At 43.2% G+C, this 21,594-nt stretch overlaps 1 protein-coding gene across 1 annotated transcript in view; it reads left to right on the top strand.

The window, feature by feature from the left end:
- AGBL1 (AGBL carboxypeptidase 1) overlaps positions 1-21,594 on the top strand; it is a 1,231,135-nt gene that overhangs the window by 205,931 nt on the left and 1,003,610 nt on the right. The window lies entirely within an intron of this gene.

The raw sequence follows: 21,594 nt of genomic DNA, 5'->3' as shown, positions 1-21,594 counted from the left end.
AGTTTAGGTTCTCCTGCCAGCGATTAATTGCTGTTCTGTGCGAGCCATTTAACCTGTAGGTGTGTTTTTTTTCTTGTTGTGTTTGTGGGAGAGGATGTGCGTGTCCTCCAGTCTTCTGCCATCTTGCCTTTCTCAGGCTTTTCTTTTTAGGGTAGTTTTAGGTTTGCAGCAAAATTGAGAGGCAGGTATAAAGATTTCCCATATATTTTCTGGACCTGCTCATGCACAGCCTCCCTATGATCAATATCCTTCACCAGAGGGTGCCCTTGTTACAAGGAATGAACCTACATGTACATGTGATTATCATTCAGAGTCCATAGTTCACAGTAGGGGTCAGTCTGTGTGTTATTCATTCAGTGGGTTTGGACAAATGTATAATGAAATGTATCCATTTTATAGTATCATACGGAGTGTTTTCAGTGCCTTAAAAATCCTCTGTGTTCTACATGTTCATCCCTCCTTCCCTAAACCATGCTTTTTGCTAAAAATTTAATCTTGGGGATCATTCCATATCAGCATACAGCAAGCTGCGTCATTGTTTTTTAATGACTACGTAGTATTTCACTACATGGCTGGACTATAAAGTATAGGCTGTTTTCAGTCTGTTGCTTTGATAAACAATGCTGCCATGAATGTCCTTTTCCCATAGACCAAATGTTTAGAATGAATACCTAGAAATAGAATTACTACCCAAAGAACATAGGCATCTTAACTTTTAATTGAAATATTGCCAAATTGTCCACTGCACCTTATGATTATTAATGCCCTGCACATCAAACCCATCCATTCCCAGATCGGATTCACATGCAGGTCATTTCCTGCTTCTTCACTTTTTTGGGGGGCTGTGATTGCATTATACTTGCGGCTGAATCTGTGGCTCAGCCGACAGATAATTGATATCTGAATAGAGGGCAAAATATCCCCCAAGTGGGAAAGAGGCAGGACAGGAAGGGGAGGTGGGAGGCCATGAAGGGAGAGGAGAGAAGGAGCTGATGTGCACTGAGCATCCAGCCGAAGCTTCCTGTGAATCTCATCAGAGTGTTAACAGCAGCTGCGTGAAGTAGGTCATAGGACCATTTCTTCTGGGCAAGGAAGCCGAGGCTCAGAGAGGTTAATCAAGTTAATTAAAGTCAGCATTCCCTTGTGGCTCAGCATGTCAAGAACCCGACATCATCTCCATGAGGATTCAGGTTTTGATCCCTGGCCCTGCTCAGTGGGTTAAAGATTCTGTGTTGCCATGAACTGTGGCATAGTTCACAGAGGTAGCTTGGATCCTGCTTTGCTGTGGCTGTGGTGTCGGCTGACAGCTGCAGCTCCAATTTGACCCCTAGTCTGGGGCTCTAAAAAGAAAAAAAAATAAGAAAAATGTTAACAAAAGTCACTCAGCTAGGGTTATGGGTTGAATTGTATCCCCTCAAAAACACAGGCTCAAGCCTTAAGCCTGCTCCCCCATGTCCTCCAGTCCCTCAGACTGTCATTCTGTTTGGAAATAGGGTGGTTGAAGATATAATTAGTTAAGATGGGGCTCTATGGAGTAGAGTGTGCCCTAAATCCAATATGACTGCTGTCCTTATAAGAAAAGGGAGATTTGGGTACAGACACAGAGGGGAGCGGCCACAGGAAGATGGAGGCGGAGACTGGAATTATGCTGCCAGAGGCCAAAGAACCCTTGGCTAGCAGAAGCCTGAAGAGGCAATAGGAGGACCCTCCCCCCAGCGTTTGAAGGGGTCAAGATCTGTCAGAACCTTAGTATAGACCTCCAGGCTCCAGAACTATGAAGGAATGCAAGCCTGTATGCTGTTGGTGGGGTTTTGCTATGACACCTAGGAGACTAACAGAACTGGTACATGGCCAAGACAGAAATGCAACCTAAGACAGTCTGGATTTAAGCCCCAAGCTCACTCCAGCCAGGTAACTTGGAGTTTCCTGCCCATGAAATTTCAGTGGACTTGGAAGTCAAGGCCTTCCTTACAGCCCTCTGTCTTCCATGACTCAGAAGTGGTTAAGCTGACGTCCCGTACTGGCCATTTGGTGGCTCCTCACCCTCTTGGAGGATATATCTTATGCAGGCCCCCTGAGCAGTACTCTGTTTCAAATTCCCTCTCGGTCAGGACTGGACTCTCAATAAACAAATCCACCTGCTATGTGACGACGTCAGGATTATCAAAGCTAATCCAGGCCTTGCTAACATGATATGAGAGCAAGAGATGGGCCCTGATTCTCACTGCCCGCCCATCAGGGAGGCCATGCCCTTTAGGACGGGCCTGGGGCTGGCAAGGCTGCTCTGTTGCTGTTTCCAGGGTTGCCGGTGGAGGAAAACACCGCTGACTGTCTCGTTTCTGTGGCAACATGAAGTCAGACATGTTCCAACTTCAGAGGACACTGCTGCCTGCAAGCAGTCTCTGGGGCTGCAGGGAACAGCGAGGCATCCTTGCTTGGGCTGCTTGTTGAGAGGCAGGACGCAGGACCCAACAGGGAAGGCAAAGAAACCAGCGTCCAAGTCCTGGCATCTGATTTCAGCTGACCTGGAGTTCACTGGCAAATCAGAAATCACCCCAGCTTTTAAAGGAAGGGAAAATGGGGAGTCTCAGCAGACAGGATCTGGGCTGGATGTGCCCATAGCAGTGTTTGCAATACAATCCTTGCGAGTGAAAAAGGAAATGATAGAACTTTGGATTAGATGTCTGCCTTATCTCCACTCAAGAATTTTTACTTTTTGTATATTCTTTATAAAATTCATCATATATTAATAAACTCGGAATGTAGAAGACAAGTGATGTATTGGAACACATACTCAATTTTTGAAAACCGATAAAGGTGTATGATGAAAGGAATTTGGAGACATTATTTAGAAGATCAAGCCATCAATCCATAGCCTGACATTCAGGGTCCTTCCCCCCATCTTTCACACACATCTTCCTCCCCTGTTTAATTTCTCTGTCCACTGAACCTCAAACTGAGCCTCCGGGTTTTGATACATGCTATTGTCCATCTGCCCTGAATGTTGTATGTATGTGCACACAGTGTGAAGACTGGCTTTGGAGCACATAGTTGAAGGAATGACTCTTGCCTCTACCACTTACCAGCTGTGGGGTCTATGGAATGTTTCTTCTTGGGCTAGAACTTGATGGGAGATGCTATGAGAAAAAGAATGATATGTATGTATGATGGGGTCACTGTGCTGGACAGGAGAAACTGACACAACACTGTAAATAACTATACTTTAATAAAAAAGAAAAAGTTTCCTAGTCATATCTCTGAGCCTGTTTTCTTCTGTAAACATGGGCATAATGACCTTTACCTTGTAACGTGTTGTTAGGAGAAGGAGGTGTGATTGCAGCCAACACAAGGCAGGACTGAGTGCAAAAGGACTTTTGACATGCAGTTTTCTCCTCACTACAGTGTGAGTGCTATGTTTCCATTTGCATTGACCATTTTATTATGGTGCCCATTCTGAGTGGCTCAGAAATGCATACTCCAAAATGTTTGATTCTCATCAGGGTGACTAAAGCCATGTGTGTATGCTTTCAAATAGTAGGAATAAGCAGAACTAAACCAGAACCATCACCAACAAACTCTTCTATACAATCATCCTTTTTTTTTTAATGTGCAAGTCCCTATACTAAGCATTTATGTATGTTAGCACCTTTATTGCTTATGAAATGGGATATGTCCAATTATTATCCCCATTTTATAGATGGGGATACTGAAGAACAGAGACTATCAGACTCCAAGATCAGTTTATAAATGCTGGACTCAGGAAAAATCCAGTCATTTGTCCAGGTGCTAAGGTGACAAATATCTAGACATTTGGAACTATTTGGAATTTCAGGTCCATGCAGCTGTATCCAGGAAATGAGAGTTATCCAGGTTGGTGAAGGTCAGGGCTACATCCCTTGGAGCAAAGTCAGATCCTACCATCATGCAGCAGAAACAGTTTAGTAATAATGCTTCTGTGAGGCTGAGGATTCTGAAGCGTTGCTTCATTTAGCAGTTCTACCCAATCCTGGGTATTTTTGACTGAGAAAGCAACACAAGTTTTAAGGTCAAAAGTTACCTAGCTCTTTGTTCGAAATGGAGATTCAAGAGATATCAGAACAGTGATCATACCTCACCCTGTTGCAACTTTTCTCCTCATATTAGTTTAAAGTTGCCTTCTCCCTTTGGGGCTGTGCTCATCTTTGCAGGTATGCCTGAGTTCTGTGAAAGACAAATGTTGGAGCTCAACAGTCTCTGAACCCAGGTTGAACTTCTCAATGATGGTGATATAAAAAAGGAAAGTTTTGATGCCAACTAGGAGGTCACTGTGCTGGACAGTAGAAATTGACACAGCACTGTAAATAACTATACTTTAATAAAAAAGAAAGTTTTACTGTACCCCAGGGGTACAGTCTGACTTTCAGACTTATTTTGTTTAGCCTGAATCATGTTTTATACTTTAGCAATTTCACATTAAAATCTGGACTTCCGGCTTCTTTTGGAAAATCACAAGAGCCAGAACTTCGATCTGGAGCTTTGAATGAATGTATCCTGCTATCTGAAGATGAATAGAACTAACTCTTTTAGGTGGGATCTGTGCCCTCTGTTTTCTCAAATTCCCCACCATGCCCTGCATTCTCTTATAGCTGGTATATGTCACTCCTTTGTGACAACTTCCTGATGCTATAAGAATTTATATTTCCAACTGGCTTTAAGGGATGTTTTGTGGACAGGAACTAGACACTTGTTAGTGCCTCATTTCCCAAATGAGATTGGGTATGAACAATGGGGCTCTCTTAGTCAGCTTGGGCTGCTAAAACAAAAATATCATAGACTGGGTGGCTTATAAACAACAGGAATTTATTTCCCACAGTTACTGGAAGCCTGAGATCAGAATGTCAGCGAGGTTGGATGGTTGCGAGAGCTTTCTTCTGAATTCCAAACTCACAGCTTCTTCTCCCAACCTTACACAGTGGAGAACAAACTTTTCTCATGACTCTTAAAAGGACATTAATCCCTTTCATCTCATCTTGATCACCTGGCCTGGCAAAGGCTCTACCTCTTAATCACATGACCCTGGGGTGGGGGGTACAGTCTCAGGAGATGAATTTTGGGGAGATACAAACATTTAGTTCCCAATAGGGAGAGTGGGAGCATTAATGAGAAAGTGGGGTGGATAAGGCAGGAAAGGGGGGGAAGTGAGGGGAAAGTGGAGCTTCTGTTAAGTGAAGCTCCTTGACATGTTTTCTGCTTTAGACTGAAGGGGAGGGATTTTCCACTGGGCTGTCTCCTGATGGGGATGGTGGGTGAGAAGACAGATTCAAACACCAGGTTTGAACTAGAGACATTCAGGGCCAGAGATGGGGAAGATGGTTAGGAGACGATGACCTGAATTTCCTTGTTTTGAGGAAAATACAATTCTGTTCCTGAATGTTGTGAAGGAAAGGCAATAGAGCACCCCCACAAAGTGACCCCTCTACCTCCACAGAGCTCTTGATCTCTCTAGCAGGTTGAAATGAGAGGAGCTGCCTCCTCTGGTTGCTGTAGAGACTGGGCAACCACCTCGAAGCTGGTGAGCAGAGAGGGTGGAGGTTTGCTCTCCCTGTCCCTGGAATGAGCAGTGTCCCTCGGTACATGTGAAGGGTCTGCTCTAGGATTTATTTTGCTCCCTAAGACTCCCAAAGGTGATTACATCCTGAGAGGCCAAAGATACCATCTCTAAAGATACCATCTCTAAAGATACCACAGATGGAGATAAATTTCAGAACTTCATGGATTTATTTCCATGAAAGTTTTATTTCCATTCCCATGACCTATCCATCAAAGATCAGCCCATACACGACAGGGACCATTCTTATTGTTACTGCCAAGAGTCCTTCATGATACTTATAGGGCCCCATCATAGGAGCTGGTGAACAAAGAAATTATAATATTAGAAAAAGCAATGGACTTTTTAATGTTACAGATCAGACAAAATTTTATCAGATAGGATTTTATCAGCAGAAAACTATATCTTGGCTCAAGCTCCTGGTCCTTTTGGAACCTACTTAAATGAAGCTAAACTCCAACTTGGCTGCCTATCCATTTATTAGCACATTTTTCATGATTCCTTGCCATGGAACCTTTGCTTCTTGATGGTCCTCTGTAATTTGTGGGTGAAGTTGTGATTTCTGGCATCACATTACAGCTGCAAGGTCTTTTGCTTAAATCCTAAGGAGGGGGGACATTCATTTCCCTGAAATGTGTGAGGGATTTTTTTCTATCCAACTTCAGTGTCTCTGAGCACGTCTGCAGCCACTTCCTCCGTGTTGCTTCAGGCTGACACCCATCTGTCCTTCCAAAGTCAGCCCAGGTGCTGCCTGCTCTATCAACCTTCCTGATGGCCCAGAACTTCACCTTTCCACCCTGGCTCCTATAGAACCATGTGTTCACTTCTCTTTTGCATTTATTAATTTCCACTTGTCTGAGTATCTCCCAACCCACCTGTCAGCCCTGAGGGCGGGGCTGTGTTTTGTTTTTCCGAGATTTCTCTTGACCAGATACTTCTCTTTCCATCCACTCCTGCCTGGGTCAGATGCCTCTTCTCTGGGTTTTCCCTCAGCTTTCCTGAACCCATATCAGTACCATCTGTTTGGGTGACTGCATCCAGACTGTTCTTCCTTGTTCCTCTTTGTAACCGAACACCTGTGTCCTAAGTCTCCGCACGTTGTAAGTGACTGATGCGTCCTGGTTTGCTTGAGCCTTTCCTGGTTTGAAGTGTCACAGTTCCACTCCTGGGTGTACACCTGAAAAAGTGAAGTCTGGTTTTCAGGTATGGGCCTGTACACCCACAGTCATAGCAGCACTGCTCACCTTGGTCAAAAGATGGAAACAGCCCAAATGCCATCACTGGATGAATGGCTAAACAAAATGTGGTCTATCTATACCATGGAATAGTATTCCATCATAAAAAGGAGTGAAATACTGGAATTCCCTTCACGGCTCAGTTGCTAACAAACCCGACTAAGATTCATGAGGACGTGGGTTCAATCCCTGGCCTCGCTCAGTGGGTAAAGAATCTGGCATTGCTGTGAGCTGTGGTGCAGTTCCCAGAAGAGGCTCGGATCCCATATTGCTGTGGCTGTGGTGTAGGTCAGAAGCTGTAGCTTCAATTTGACCCCTAGCCTGGGAACTTCCATATGCCAGGGGTGCAAGCCTAAAAAAAAAAAAAACAAAAACAAACAAACAAACAAAGGAGTAAAATATATGCTAAGCATGGATGAACCTGCAAGATGTTGTGCTAACTCAAAGAAGTCAGACATGAAATGTCGCTTTCTGAATGATTCCATTTCCATGAAAGGTTCAGAAGAGGCAAATCCTCAGAGATAGAACACAATCTGGTGGCTGCTTGGGGCTGGGAGGAGGAGGGACAGTGGGAAGGGGCTATTTACTGAGAACAGAATTTCCTTTTTCAGTGGTGAAAATATTCTGGATACAGCAGAAATTGGCACAACATTGTAATCCAACTATACTTTAATAAAAAATAAAAAATTAAAAAATATTTTGGAGGTAGATGGAGGTTTTAGTCACATAACAGTGTGAATTTTCTAAAGGCCACTGAATTGCCCATTTTCTAATGATCGGTTTTATGTTATGTGAATTTCATCTTATATAATAAAAGCCAGCCAACCAACCAACCAACCAAACAAGTCTTGGAGACCCTCATTGTATGGTCAATGCCTATCTCTTGAAAAAAAGACTGAGAGAAGGAAGGGAACCCTGTTTCCTTGGTGAGGTCAAACCCAAGACTTTTCAAGCCTTCTTAAGTAGCATTTGCTGGTGGGGGTGGAAGGCTTGGCACCCTGATGCTCCTATGGGGAGTTCTCCTGACCCCTTGTGGCCTCCACCCTGGGTCCTGTGTGGCCTTAAGCCTCCTTTCATGGTCAGGCCCCAGCAGAGACAAAGCTCCCTCTGGTTCTGCTCAGCCCAGCTGGGCAGCTTGGATTTTCAAAGGCTGGCTTGAGAGGATATCAAAAGGAAACCAACACCGTGAGTAGGAGAGGGATTTGAAGTGCATAGGCTTCTGCTCTTAGAGTTACCTGCCTGGGGCTGATTTGCAGGCTCATACCTGCCTCATGTTATCCCAGGAAAATAAAGACAGGCCCCAGAAATGTCCAATACTTAATCCTATATTAGAATAAGCAAACTGGAAAAGCTTCCTCTTTCTGGCTGGATTTCCCCCACCTCCAGGAGGTGAGATACTGAGGAAGACCCCCAAGGCACTTGGCACATGTGGGGAGGTGGAAGTGGGCATTGATGGCTCTGAGGGCTTTGCGACCTCCAGGGAGTTTTGGTGGCAGAGCCTCAGGCTCTGGAAAGAGACTGTACTTTCCAGAATCTTACTTTGCAGTTGGTTGGATTGACTGGACTTGAGAGATAATGACCCTGGAGTGAGCTTGCCTGAGCCTGGTGGGTTCTGGGGGAAACCTGTCTGCAGGGAGCTGGGCCCATTCCTGCCTGCCTTTCTGCACCCGGTGGGAGTGAGGTCACGAGCAGTTTGAGAATTTCTGGCCTTGAGGCTGAACGAGTGCTGGTCTGGCTTTCCTTGTCGCTTGCTGGCTGGCAAGCGCAGCAGCGTCCACGCAGAACAGGGCCGGGTCCTCCCACGCTCTCAGGGCTGTCTCTGCTCAGGGCTCCTCAACAGCTGTGACTGAGCCCCGGCAAGCAGAGGAGGGGAAATAAAACCCATGCAAAGTCCTGTCATTCTGTACACCTCAGTGAGCATATGCCATTCCCAAACCCCCAGTCCATCCCTCCCACCCCCACCTGTGCCCTATGGTAACCATAAGTTTTGCAAAGTCTGTGAGTCTGTTTCTGTTCTGCAAATAAGTTCATTTGTATACTTTTTAGGATTCCACACATAAGTGATATCATATGATGTTTGTCTCTCACTGTCTATTTAGTATAATAATCTCTAGGTCCATCCATGTTGCTGCAGATGGAATTAACACACACACACACACACACACATACATGTGCATACACACATGTGCATACACGCACACACACACACACACACACACATGCAAAGGAACCCAGGAGCTTTAGAGGCAACTGCAAAACAAAAGAAGAGGTGCCTGAAAGAGAAGAAGCTGGGAAAGACCATCTTAGCAAAAATAATATTTAGCTGTAATTTTGAGTTCGAGACGTGAAGTAACAAATCACCACAAAGGTGGTGGCTTAAAATCATAGAAATTCATTCTCTCAGAGCTCTGGAGGCCAGAAGTTTAAAATCAAGGTATCAGCAAGCCCATGCTCCCTTGGAAGGATTAAGAGGAGAAAGCATCTTTGCCCCTTCAGCTTCTGGTGGCTTCTGGCACTCCTTGGTGAGTCTGGCTTATGGATGTGTAACACTCATCTGTCCCCCACTGTCCCATGGCCTTCTTCTCTGCTCCTCCCGCCCCTCTCCTTCTCTCTCAGACACCAGTTCTTGGATCAGGGCCCATCCTAATCCAGCATGACTGATCCAGACTAATTCTATGTGCAAAGACCCTCTTTCCAAGTAAGGTCACATTTCGAGGTTCTGGGTAGACATAATGTGGAGGACACGGTCAACCCACTATGTTGAGAAGGGAGATTTAGGCACAGCAGAAAAAGACTTTTGGTACTAAAAGGGTATAGTTTGCCAACTAAGAAACCCAAGAGATAAACTGAATGAGAGATTAGACCTGAATTAGTGGCCTGGGAGACCGAGAGGAAGACATAACTTGAACAGAGCAAAAATGCAAAACAAAAACAAAAACAAAAACAAAAAACCAAGAAACATTCTCATGGAGCAAGATATGAGTCTAGGAGGATGGACTCCGGAAACTTGATGTTATTTATACAAAGTGAAGGAGAAACAGAAGGAGCAGAGTGAGAAGGAAAACAAATAATACAAAAATAAAACATTGCTTAAGCAAAAGAAAAATTTTTGAATCTTTGAATCAAGAGGTTTTGCTGAACTCCAGACAAGATTGTTAAAACTGAAACAGACTTATGCATAATCAGGGAAAATTTCTGGTAAACTTCAAGGATAAAGAAAAATCCCTCAATCTAAAAGACACAGGCATTTAGCCCAAGGACCACTTCTTCTGATATTTTTCTATTTCTCAGTAGACTGGTTTGTTAGGCCATTGGTTGTTATTTAACTTGCCATGTTTCCCTGACAAGTTTTCAAGTTCTTGATGGTAAAGACTATGTTTTATTCATATGTCTACCTGTCTTAATATCTGCCCATCCAAAAAATTGATGCATAAGACAGGAGAAATAGGATACCCTAAAATTCAGTTTACAGTCATCCATGAGGTACATAGGCAATATTGAGAACTGCAGATGGGGCTAGGGGTCTGGGAAATCCTGGTGCTTAGTGTTGAGATGGTGATAGAAAATAAGAAGGTCCTAAATGGGCCAGAGCCCAGGGAAACCCACATGGCATCTACTCAAGACTGACTGGGAGGAGGAGATCCTGCTCTGGTGGAATGGAATTGGCGGTGTCTCTGGAACCCTGAAAAGCAGGTTCAATTCCCGGCTCAGCACAGAGGCTTAAGGATCTGTTGCAACTGATGCTTGGATCTGATCCCTGGCCTGGGAACTCCATATGCCATGGGGTGGCCAACAAAGGAAAAAAAAAAGGATATTCCATTTTTGCTGTACAGTAGAAATTAGCACAACATTGTAAATCAACTATAGTTTTAAAAAAATATTGAAAAGATTGACTGGGTGGGGGGAAAGCCTCATTGTAAAATAGAGTATCACTCTCAGCATCACTCTCAAAATTGAGGCCTGAGAGAGAGGGTGCAGCCTCCTGGAAAGAGGGGTTTTCAAGAGCTAGGCAGGGAGGTTCAACTTTCAACCTCTGAGGTATGGCCCCAGATCCTGGTATGATGTGAGCTAATCAGGAAATGAGCACAAACCCAGGCACATAGATTTGATAAAACCTGTGAAAGGCAGAGTTTGGAAAAGACTGCAGTTCATTTGGCAAAGTTGGTACTCCAGGTCACCCCAGCTTGGGGTCAGGGCCTGGGGATCAGGTAGGTCTGAGTGCAATGCTGGGCAAGTGCTTACACTCTCCAAGAATTGTCAGAAGGATGAAAAGGCTCTTAAATAAATAGAACATAAAAATAAATCAAAGTGCTGGTGCAGTTTTAGGTACACGGTAAGGAGTCAACAAATGGTATTAGTTTATAAATGGTGTTGGTATCTTTTTCTTTTCTTTTTCTTTCTCTCTTTTTTTTTTTTTAATTAACAAATAGTGACCAGGCTGTTTCTGGATTTCAAACCCAATGGGCTGGACTGGCTCCAGAATCCTCCATCCAGATTGGAGCTGGCTTGTACTGCATCAGAGGTTGAGGTTTTGGAGGAGGGTTGGGAGAGGGTCAGCAGCATCTGACAATGGCCCATTCCTCTGAAGACACCTCATTTAGGTCTCACAGAGCAGAGAGAAGAGTTGCCACTCTTCATTTTTGGTTCTTTATTTTGCAGTCATGACACTGGTCATCACTGGCTCCAAAGTTTTTATTTCCTGGAGGCCTTAGAAAACAATTCTCTTATTGTCTCTCCTTTTCAAGAAAACAATTGCTCACAAGTAACATATAAATGTGCATGATTTTCCTAAGTAAAAACATTATTAAAGACACCAGGTACCATTTTAATGTTTATTTCTTTTCTTTTCTTTTTTTTTTTTAAAACCCCATCTATTAATGTAATAAGTACTGAGTTTTTGTTCAGTGAAATGCACTGAAGTTAGTTTTGTGGAAGATGTCAAAATGAATAAGAGCCAATCTTTACTCTCAAAGTATTCACTGATTAATAGGGGAAGATAAAAAGTACACAGAAAGAAAGTGATTATAGATAGATTTGTTGATAGATGATAGATAGGTAGATAGATAGAAAGGCTCTGAAATATACAAATATGTTGCTAAGGGAGGACAGAGGCGAAAGCAATCCCTTCCAGCTAAATATAATCAAGGAACTGTGTCTGATAATGATACCTGCCATATGCTAGCTGGGCTAGAGATTGAACTAGTGCTATGGAATGTACTTATCAGAGTAGCCCAAGGTCCAGAAACTAAGATGGAATATTACTCAGCCATAAAGAACGAAATACTGCCATTTTCAGCAACATGGATGAACCTACAGATGGCTTTCTTATGAGTGCAGCAGACATTTCCTCTAGAAAGAGTCTTCCTTCTGAACTTAATTTGCATACACTTCTTCCAGGCTTTGGCAGAAAAGATAGCAGCCCCGGCCTTGGAATTATTACCACTAAATCAGCATTTCTCAGACTTTCCATCAAAGATGACCTCTGTCTGCTGGAAAGAACACAATTCAGTTGCCCCAAGCATATAATTTCTTAGAATATTTTTATCTTTTATTTGAATTTTTAATTTTGTGTTCATCTCTCTGTCTCTCTCTTTTTTTCTTTTTTCTTTTTCTTTTTTAAAATGACTGCACCTGTGTCATATAGGAGTTCCTGGGCTAGGGGTCTAATAGGAGCTGTAGCTGCAGGCCACAGCCACAGTCACAGTTATAGCAACACCACATATGAGCTGTGTCTGTGAGCTACACCACAGCTCACAGCAATGCTGGATCCTTAACCCACTGACTGAAGCTAGGCATTGAATCTGCATCCTCACAGAGACAATGTTGTGTTCTTAACCGGCTGAGCCACAACAGGAATTCCTATTCATGTCTCTTTTAATATCAAATAATGCCTTAAATTATCATCAGGTAAAACATATAACTAGCTATTTTTTTCTAACCAAATCATTGAATAAATATGCTTTGTGTGTACAGAGACTTTATGACTCCATGAGAAGGGTTGGGATGGGGCAGCAAGAAGAATGACTCCAGGCAGCTGTTGGCTCCGGAGATCCACAAAGCTGGGGGATTTATGTTGCTAGGACTTGTCCATTGTGTCCACTAGTGGACCGGAACTCTTCCCAGATAGAGAGAGCTCATTTCCTGGGAGTTGAGGGCTGTGAAATGGCAACAGGAGAAATACTGGACTAGGTTGACTCTCATCAGTTTTTGTTTATGGGTCTAGATGGTGCTGGCAGATGCCTTGCATTAGCATTATTTAGACATTAAGAGATTCTAATTGGAGACTAACATGTGTCTTCATCACAGTTGACCTTATTTATGGATTGGCTGACATCTGAATGTCAAATTTGCATCCGTGAATTCTCTCCTCTAATAACCACTTTAATATGTAAATAACTAATTTGCAGCAGGGACAAATATACATGATATTCTGATGATTGCTTGGAATGTGTGGCTTCCTTCCTTCCGTACACAGTGACTGAAGAGCTGGGAGGTTCCTCTCTTAATTATGAGACATTGGCTAAAAGCTTGAGACAGAAAGAAAGATATATTTTACCTCAAATCAGCAGATGCATAGAGAATTTCTACTTTGTTGACTTCCTTGGCTAAGTAAAGGGAGACCAAGCTGAGGGAGACAGGTTCTATCCCCAGAAAACTTGAAGCTCTTATCAGGTCGCCTAAAAAAGGTACACAAGTCAATACATTTCAGTGTCGTATGATAAAGTCATAAGGGAGACACATAAACAATACAACTTTGCCATTCTCTCATTTTGCCAGAAAGGGGGTACTCATAAGGTTGTATTAAATAGGGATGACTATATCCAAAACCCAGCAAGCCCTACTTAAGTGACTTAAGTGGATATGCTGGAGTCACGTCATGCCAGGAGAGGTCTTGGGTAGGTAGTCCAGGGCAGGTAGAGACTCTTATTACCTTTTCTACTTCAGCACCCTTTGTGTGAAGGCTTTAATACTATGTTTATTTCTTCATGGTTGCACAATGGCTACGTCATCTCCAGCCCTTAGGTCCACATTCCAGGCAGTTAGAAGGAAGTTGGAATGGTGAAGGGGAGAAGAAGGCCTTCTCTTCAAGAGGATTTTTTTTTTTTAAATTCTGGATGTTAAGCCCTTCTCAGCAGATTTGTAACTATGTCTAATTGACCAGAACTGTCATAGGCCAGCCCCAGTTGGAAGTTATTCAAAGAGGAGAGGATTGTGGATGAGGATTGGGATAAACGGTGTCCACACAGATACCTTGGAGGAAAAACTGATGCTACGGTTCAGGTAGAGACTTTGACAAATGTGTAGGTGTGTGGGGGGATGAGCAGGAGGGAAGATAGAAAAATGTAATAGATATTTTAAAAAGAAGCTGGCAGAGATGGGGATGGAGTAGATGACAGAGCAAAGGCTAGCTGACTTTTATGTGCTTTTTTGGGCATAAAAGGAAGCAGGATTGCCCTCTTCTGTGTGTTGGTGGGGGGAGAGGAGATTTACAGATGAGCTGTGGGTCTGGGTCAGAGGGCCCTGGCGTAGTCTGACCTGACCCCATCACAGGCAGTGCTGGGGTTCTAGAACTTCTCTGTTCGGAAGGATTGATTGAGCTTGTCTAGTCTGTATGCACGGTAGCTGGGTTCCAACCAAATTGTCACACTGCGTGGAGAGAGAAAGCTCTCCCCAAATTCCATCTTAAAACATCTGCATTCCTAGAGATATGGGATAAAGCTAAACAAAAAGCAATAAGAGAATAACTCACATAGATCAGGACAAATTGACTGCTAACATATTTAGTTATTTGTTTAGCAATATTTCTGGAGTGCCTATTATACAGCACTGGGCTTGGTTCTAAATAAGTGCCATGCCAGGCAGGTCTCTGTCTGCCAAGGGCTGTCAGTCTGATAAAGAAGGCAAAGCAGAATTAGGAAGCATTTTGGGCAGCATGGGATAAATTCCTCAAATGGGTGGTTCAGACAGAACATTTACAGGTGGGAGCTTAGAAAATTAGATCATCATGTCCGGTGGTACAGTGAGAAAGGCCTTGTGGAGGAGGTGACATTTAATATGTGGATCTTGAAAAGATGGTAGAATTTGGATGAAAAGTGGGTAGATCATTCTGAGTCAGGGAAGAAGCTGAGAGAGGAGGTGATGGAGGGAGGGCTAGGCTATCACCCACATGGAGCAGTGGGAGGGACTGGATTGGTCCAGCTGAGTACTGGGGAAGGATGGAGCCAAAGTAACATGGCTGTGGAGCTCTAAGTTAGGTCTTAAAGGAAAGAGGAACTGGGTGATGGGATGACCCTGGGATTGAATCCTGGTCCCACTCACCACCCACCACTTGTGAGTCCTTGACAACCTAGTTGATCTTTTCAGAAGCTCAGAAGTGCCTATACATAGAAGCAATACTACTGACATAGAGGGTAGCACCATGGTAAACTGTGGCAGTGCTTTAAAGTTAAAAGCTGATATTCTGGGGTGAAGGAGACCTAAGTCTTATCTTGATCATTACATGATCTTGGGCAAACAACCTTATTTCCCTGAGATTTTATGTTCTTTCTTAGAAAATGAGGATATAAATAGCCTATTATATATTATAATAATTTCATCTGCATAACTGTCAGGGTTCATAAAGTACTTGAGACTCACAGAAATGTTATTCTGGAATTTCAGCCTAAGAAGAGTTTGTTAAAATGTTATGGAGCCCCTGACTTTCTCAGGAGGGCTGAAGAGCTGGGTCTGGAAGGCACACAGCCTACACTGAGGCCTTCCTTACACCTGGGCTGGGCAGCTTGTCCTGACAGGCAGGTACTAGGTACCATTACCTGTATCCCTGGCACTGGACATGGATGTTCCCCTGATGCCACCCTTTCCACAGTGGCTTTCATATTGTAACTGCTGCTTTGGGCCACTAGCTTCCCAAAAGAAATTTTTTGCATCCATCTGACTGGCAGAGATTGAGTCACACACCTGTACTCTAGTTGTATAGAAGGTTGGAAAGATGATGTCCAGGACTCTTGCTTGGGGAGAAGAGTTCTCCAAAGGTGGAAAGTCCCTGAACAAAGTTCAGGTGTTCAAAGAGGCTGGATACCAGAAGAAGAACAAGAATCCTTCCAAAGTAGATCACCAGCTTCTTGCAAGGACTAAACAATAGGATTCATGGCAAGCATTGGTGCCTGGCATGGAAAGCCAGCAGGAAATGCTAGTTATGAGTATCATTGATTGTTAACAACAAGTGCAGAATTGCTGAGATGAAGACACATGCAGTAAGTGTAGTTGTGAAAGCAGAGGCTGACAGTCAACCAAGCAGCCACTTAGAGCCAGAAATCCACCACAGCCCATGACCTGGCCTTTGCACCATAGACTTTGAAAGGTGACTCAACAGCACAAGGGGCCTGAATTTGTCTCAGGAGCAAGCCTCTCCCTGCATGGGGTGATTTTAATTCATTGAATTACAGTGAGATATGTAACCATCCTCTTCTTCTATTTCTCCCCCAGTGGACCTGTCCATTACATGGACCATTCTCATGAGAAAGTTCCATGCAAAGCTGTTTGAATCAGAAATTTACTTGGTGAGCATGAACTCAGAGCCCGGAATTTAGACACAGGGGTTAGATGACTAAGGGTTGTTTGGACCCTTCAGTCCCACACCAGGGATTCAGGGATACCTAGAGGCTGGACAGATTCTGTAATTGGACCAACAAAACCTCTGGACCAGTAGCATACTGGTAAACAATTGTGGAAAGAGGTTCTCACTTTGCAGCATTTGCAAATTTCCATGTCATAAATAGTGCTGCTATGGTTAATTTCAAGCTGCCGACTTGACATGATGTCATGGAATGAAGAGTTGGGTAAAGCACCCAGCATGCTCTTATGATCCCGAGCTGGTTCCAACACATCACTCCCCAGGACTAAACTGGGATGGACTCTGCTGAGGGTAGTCTCTAGAAATTTTTACTTTTTCTTCTTTTTAATTACACATTTTTTTTTGCTCTAATTGCAAAAGGCCTATTGTAGAACATTGAACTAAGGAGAGATTAAAAAAAAAAGAAAAAAGGAAAACAAGAAAAAGAAAGGTCAGCAAAGTAAACTACAACTTAAAATTTTAATTTTTTCATTTATGGTATTTTTTCTCCTTTGACTTGCATCATATGAAATTGATGATATCCAACTGCTTTGACCTATAAAAAAGAAATTTTATATATGATCCAACAGAATACATTACCCATTATATATAAAGTTTTATGGCCTATTCTGCATATACTGTTATATCATAAACATTTCCTTATGTCATTAAATTTTCTTTGAAGGCATAGTGTTTAATGGCTGTCTTCTAGTAAATTGGATGTGTGGCTATAATTTCTTTAACCATTTACTTTATTGTAGGATATTGGAATTTTTTTCTCCTCCTCTTCCCTTCCTCCCACCCTCCCTCTCTCCCTTTCTCCCTTCCTTTTTTCTTCCCTCCATCTACCCCTTCTTCTTCTCTCTCTCTTTTTGTTGCTATTATAAATATTGCTGATATAACATTCTTGTAACCACGTTAATTTCTGTGCTTATCTTTGATTATTTCCTTAGGGTAAAAACTTAGAAGAGGGTCAAAGGGTTTGAGTAATTTAAAAAATCTCAATATGTTAAGGCCAGAAGGCTTTCCCTTAATTGTGCTAATTTTTCCTCTAAGCAGCAACATATGAAAGTTCAGGTGTCACTGTAAAATGGTCAGCAAAGAATGTTACCTTTTATTTATTTTGTTATTATCTTTTCCAGACACACTGGAGGAAAATGGTAGAGTTAGAGTAAGTTTGTTTAAGTGTAAAGATTTGTAGCAATGAATAGAGAGGAAAGAGTGAGGGGAGATTTCTGTCTGAACCTGTATGCTGACCATCTGTCTTCAACTTCCATGCTGACTTCAAAAAGATGGGACAAAGCCCAAGTCATAGACCCATGGTCCAAAGCCATTTAGCGCCATCCCTCCATCCATGAACTCTACCCACCCAACTTGCATGCTCTTTCTGCCAACAGTGTGTCAATGGGTGGACCTAATAGGTGAGTGAGCCTGTGACCAGATGGCTGCTCATTTTGTATCTTTGCCACCACTGAGCTGAATTATTATCATTTGGTGTAGGTGACTCAGCAGTGCAATCAGAACACATTGTCAGGAGTAGAAAGAACGGCTGTGGGTGGCTTGTAGGCCTTGGGCTCAGAGCCTTATCATGGTGCCGCAGCCTGCTGGTTTCCATGCATTTCCAAGTGTAGCAAATAACCTCCAGCACTGCCAAATCTGACTTTTCATTTCCACCTGTGCCTTGGGGGTTGGGGTGAGGGGAAGGCAGGTAGAAGAGGAGGAATGGAACAGGAAGGTCTGGGTTGGCAGGAGCAGAGTGAGAACATGCCTGGGGGGTGGAGGGAGGAATGAGCCTTGAGATGCTAATTTAATTCCTCTGATTTGGTTCTGATGATCAAATTTGAAAACTCACATTGACTATGTGGGAGCCTTTGTTCTACCACCAGTGAAGGGTATTAGCAGCTGTTTGTGCATTTAAGCAAAAAAAGGGTAGAACTGTGAGCTCTTACAGAGAAAGGGGTCATGCAAACCAGGTTTCCTAACCTGGATAGCTCACTGGATCCATGAGAGGAGTGTCTCTTTTTTTGGCCATGGCCACGGCAGCTTGTGTCTTCTGCTCTCTGGTCTCTAGCAGAGAGTGCTTGGTGTTCCATGTTGTAATCTGGGGTGGGAACAGTCTGGCTAGACCTTGCTGTGCTGAAATGAGCACTGGATGGCAGGGTCAGTCACACTGGGTGACACTAGAGGCACTGGGTGGGTGGTTACATAATATCTCCATAAACAAAGGGTGATAGTTATCTTATTTGGCTTCTGGGAGGATTAAGATATGATGCTTCTCTAAAGCCTTTTGGAAATAAGGTCTAAATATGTATGTTTTTTTAAGTTTATTTTCTTATTGTGGTAAAGTATATATTATATAAAATTTAAGCATCTTTATCATTCCTAACTGTCCAGTTCAGTTGCATTCAGTCCATTCTCATTGTTGTGCAACCATTCATTTGTGGAACTTTTTTATCATCCCCAGCTGGAACTCTGCACCCATCAAACACTAATGCCCTCTTTGCTTCCCCTTCCTGCATCCCACCCCCCAGCCTCTGGTAAAATTCTATTTTATCTTCTATGTATTTGACTACTCGAGGTACTTCACGTAAATGAAATCAAATAATGTTTGTCCTTTTGTGCCTGGCTTATTTCATTTAGTTTTAATGTTTTCAAGTTTCATCCATATGGTAGTGTGTTTCAGAATTTCTTTCCTTTTTAAAGGCTGAATAATATTCCATCATATGTATACACCCCATTCTGCTGATCCATTCATCCATCGATGGACAAATGGTTGTTTCCATCTTTTTGCTATTATGGAGAATGCTGCCATGAACATGGGTGTAGAGATATCTATTTTGAGTTCCTGCTTCAGTTCCCTTGGATATGTGCCTAGGAGTGGAGTTGCTGAATCATGTGGAAATTATATGTTTGTAAATACATATGTTTTAAAAATGATTGGGTAGGGCAGTGTCTTAGCCTTTTTGGGCTTCTATAACACAAATAGCACAAAATGGGTGGCTTATAAACAAAGTATTTTTCATGGTTCTGAAGGCTGGGAAGCCCAAGATCAAGATGCCAGTAGGTTCAGTGTCTGGTGAAAGCATGCTTCTTGGTTCAGATGGCTATCTTTTTGCTGTGACTCACAAGGTGGAAAGGTCAAGCTGACTTTCCAGGGTCTCTCTCTCTCTTTTTTTCTTTTTTTGGCCACCCCATGGTAGATGGAGTTCCTGGGTCAGGGATCAGATTCAAGCTGCAACTATGACCTAAGCTGCAGCTTTGGCAATGCAGGATCCTTAACCCACTGTACCTGGCTGGGGATCGAATCTGTATCCTAGCATTGTTTCCAAGATGCTGCCAAACCCATTGCACCACAGCAGGAACTCTGGTGTCTCTTTTATAAAGCCACTGATCCCATTTATGAGGAATTTCTCTTCATGACCTAATCACCTCTCAAAGTCCTCATCTCCAAATGCCATCACATTGGGGATTGGGTTTCAACATACGAATTTTTGTGGGGCTCACAATCATTCCTCTTATTGAGGGCAGTAAAACTGATCTATATGACACCGTAAGGGAGGATATATGACATCACATATTTGTCCAAAACCAGAGAACTGTGCAACACAAGGGTTGTGAAGAGTAAGCCCTAATGTGAACTAAGGACTTTAGTTAATACTTCTGTCTCAATATTGGCTCAGTGATCCTAGCAAATGCAGCACGTGGGAAGCAAAGATGTTAATTACAGAGGAAACTTGGGGGATGGGGAGGGAGAGGGGGCATATAGGAACTCTCTGGACTTTGGGTTCAACTGTTCTGTAAACTCAAAGCTGCTCTGAAAATAAAGCCCATTACTTTGTGGGCTCCTTCCTTGAGCAGTTCCCATGTAGATGCTTCCCCTTTTCTCTTACTCTGTCCTCTGCAGGACCCCTGCCTTGCCTGGCCATCAGATGTCCCAGGCACTGTCCTCTTCCGAGAGCCTGTGAAAGGCATGCTAGGGAGAGGACAGCAATCCTGCTCCCCCCTCACACTTATGGGGTCTGCTCTCTGGCACCCAGGGTCTAGTCTCGGTACAGCACTCCTAGTGTCGGACCCTTCCTCTTACTTGCAGGGACTTCTCTCCAGTCCTGCCTCATCCTTTCGTGTCCGAGAGGAGGTGCTTACTCATTAGGGAGGAGGGCCTGGAGCTCGAGAGAACTCTAGTGAGCTCCTCAGGTCCCAGAGGGTATTCAGAGCAGCCCCAGGACCAGCCCCCATCTCCAGGATGCCACTGGAGTGCTGGTTTCAAAGCAGACATTTTTCAGTGACCAGCATTGTGAGTGAAAAGGGTCACTGCGGCATCTTCTAGGCCCCCTGCTTTTCCTTATGAAAAAAAAATCAAAATGATTTACTGTGATTTCTAAATCTCTGCCTGGAGTTTCCAGCAACTCTGTGCTAGTTTGTTGGCTGCAAGACACTGATATTTTGTACAAGATGAAACAATACAAAGTGACTGAGCTTGAAAGAAAGGAAAAGGAACTTCTAGGTGTCATAACCCAAAAGGCAATTGAAGTCTGGTGAAACCATTTTACTGCCAGTGGCTGGCTGAGGTTTTAAACTGGATGGAGGTTCTGTGAATTAAAGTCTGAGGTGCTATTTCCTATTCAGTGATGAAAGGTCTGACTGGGGGCCTCTGAATGCAGGGAGGAATAGTGAGCAGAGACATTTTCCCTTCACAAAACCAAGAGCCTCAAAGAGCTCCTTAGCCCTGAGAACCAGGAAAGCTCTACCCACCAGCATAAAGGTTATTGAATGAAAACAAAACTTCATACCTCTATCCAAACTGGGTATGGAGTCCAGATTCACTGAAAGGTAAGATATTAATATAAAAGTGGTCCAGACCACTGAAGTTCCCATAGCCGAAAAAGAGCAAACCCCACAGTACTTAGTAATGATGTTTTACAACCCAGAGTACATCAAAATCCTAGCAGGTGTACAGCACTTACTGAAGATGAGCTAACAATAACAATATTAAAAAAGACAAGCTGCACAAGTAAACTAACTACCAAGAGGACGAGTGCTGAAACAACTAACAAAGATTAGTACCCCAAGAGATAAAAGTGATAGAATAAGATGGAAAAAACCCCAATTCTGTAAAATAAGTAAGTTTGGAATAATAAGCAAAGAAAAAGGAATAATAG

This window comes from Sus scrofa, chromosome 1, assembly GCF_054392235.1.
Source record: "Sus scrofa isolate SSC_HxYL_T2T_F1_AM1 chromosome 1, Sscrofa_HxYL_maternal_Yorkshire_Landrace_v2.0, whole genome shotgun sequence".
Lineage (NCBI taxonomy): Eukaryota > Metazoa > Chordata > Mammalia > Artiodactyla > Suidae > Sus > Sus scrofa.
The sequence above is the reverse complement of the archived record's forward strand: the minus strand, read 5'-3'. Positions and strand labels throughout refer to the sequence as shown.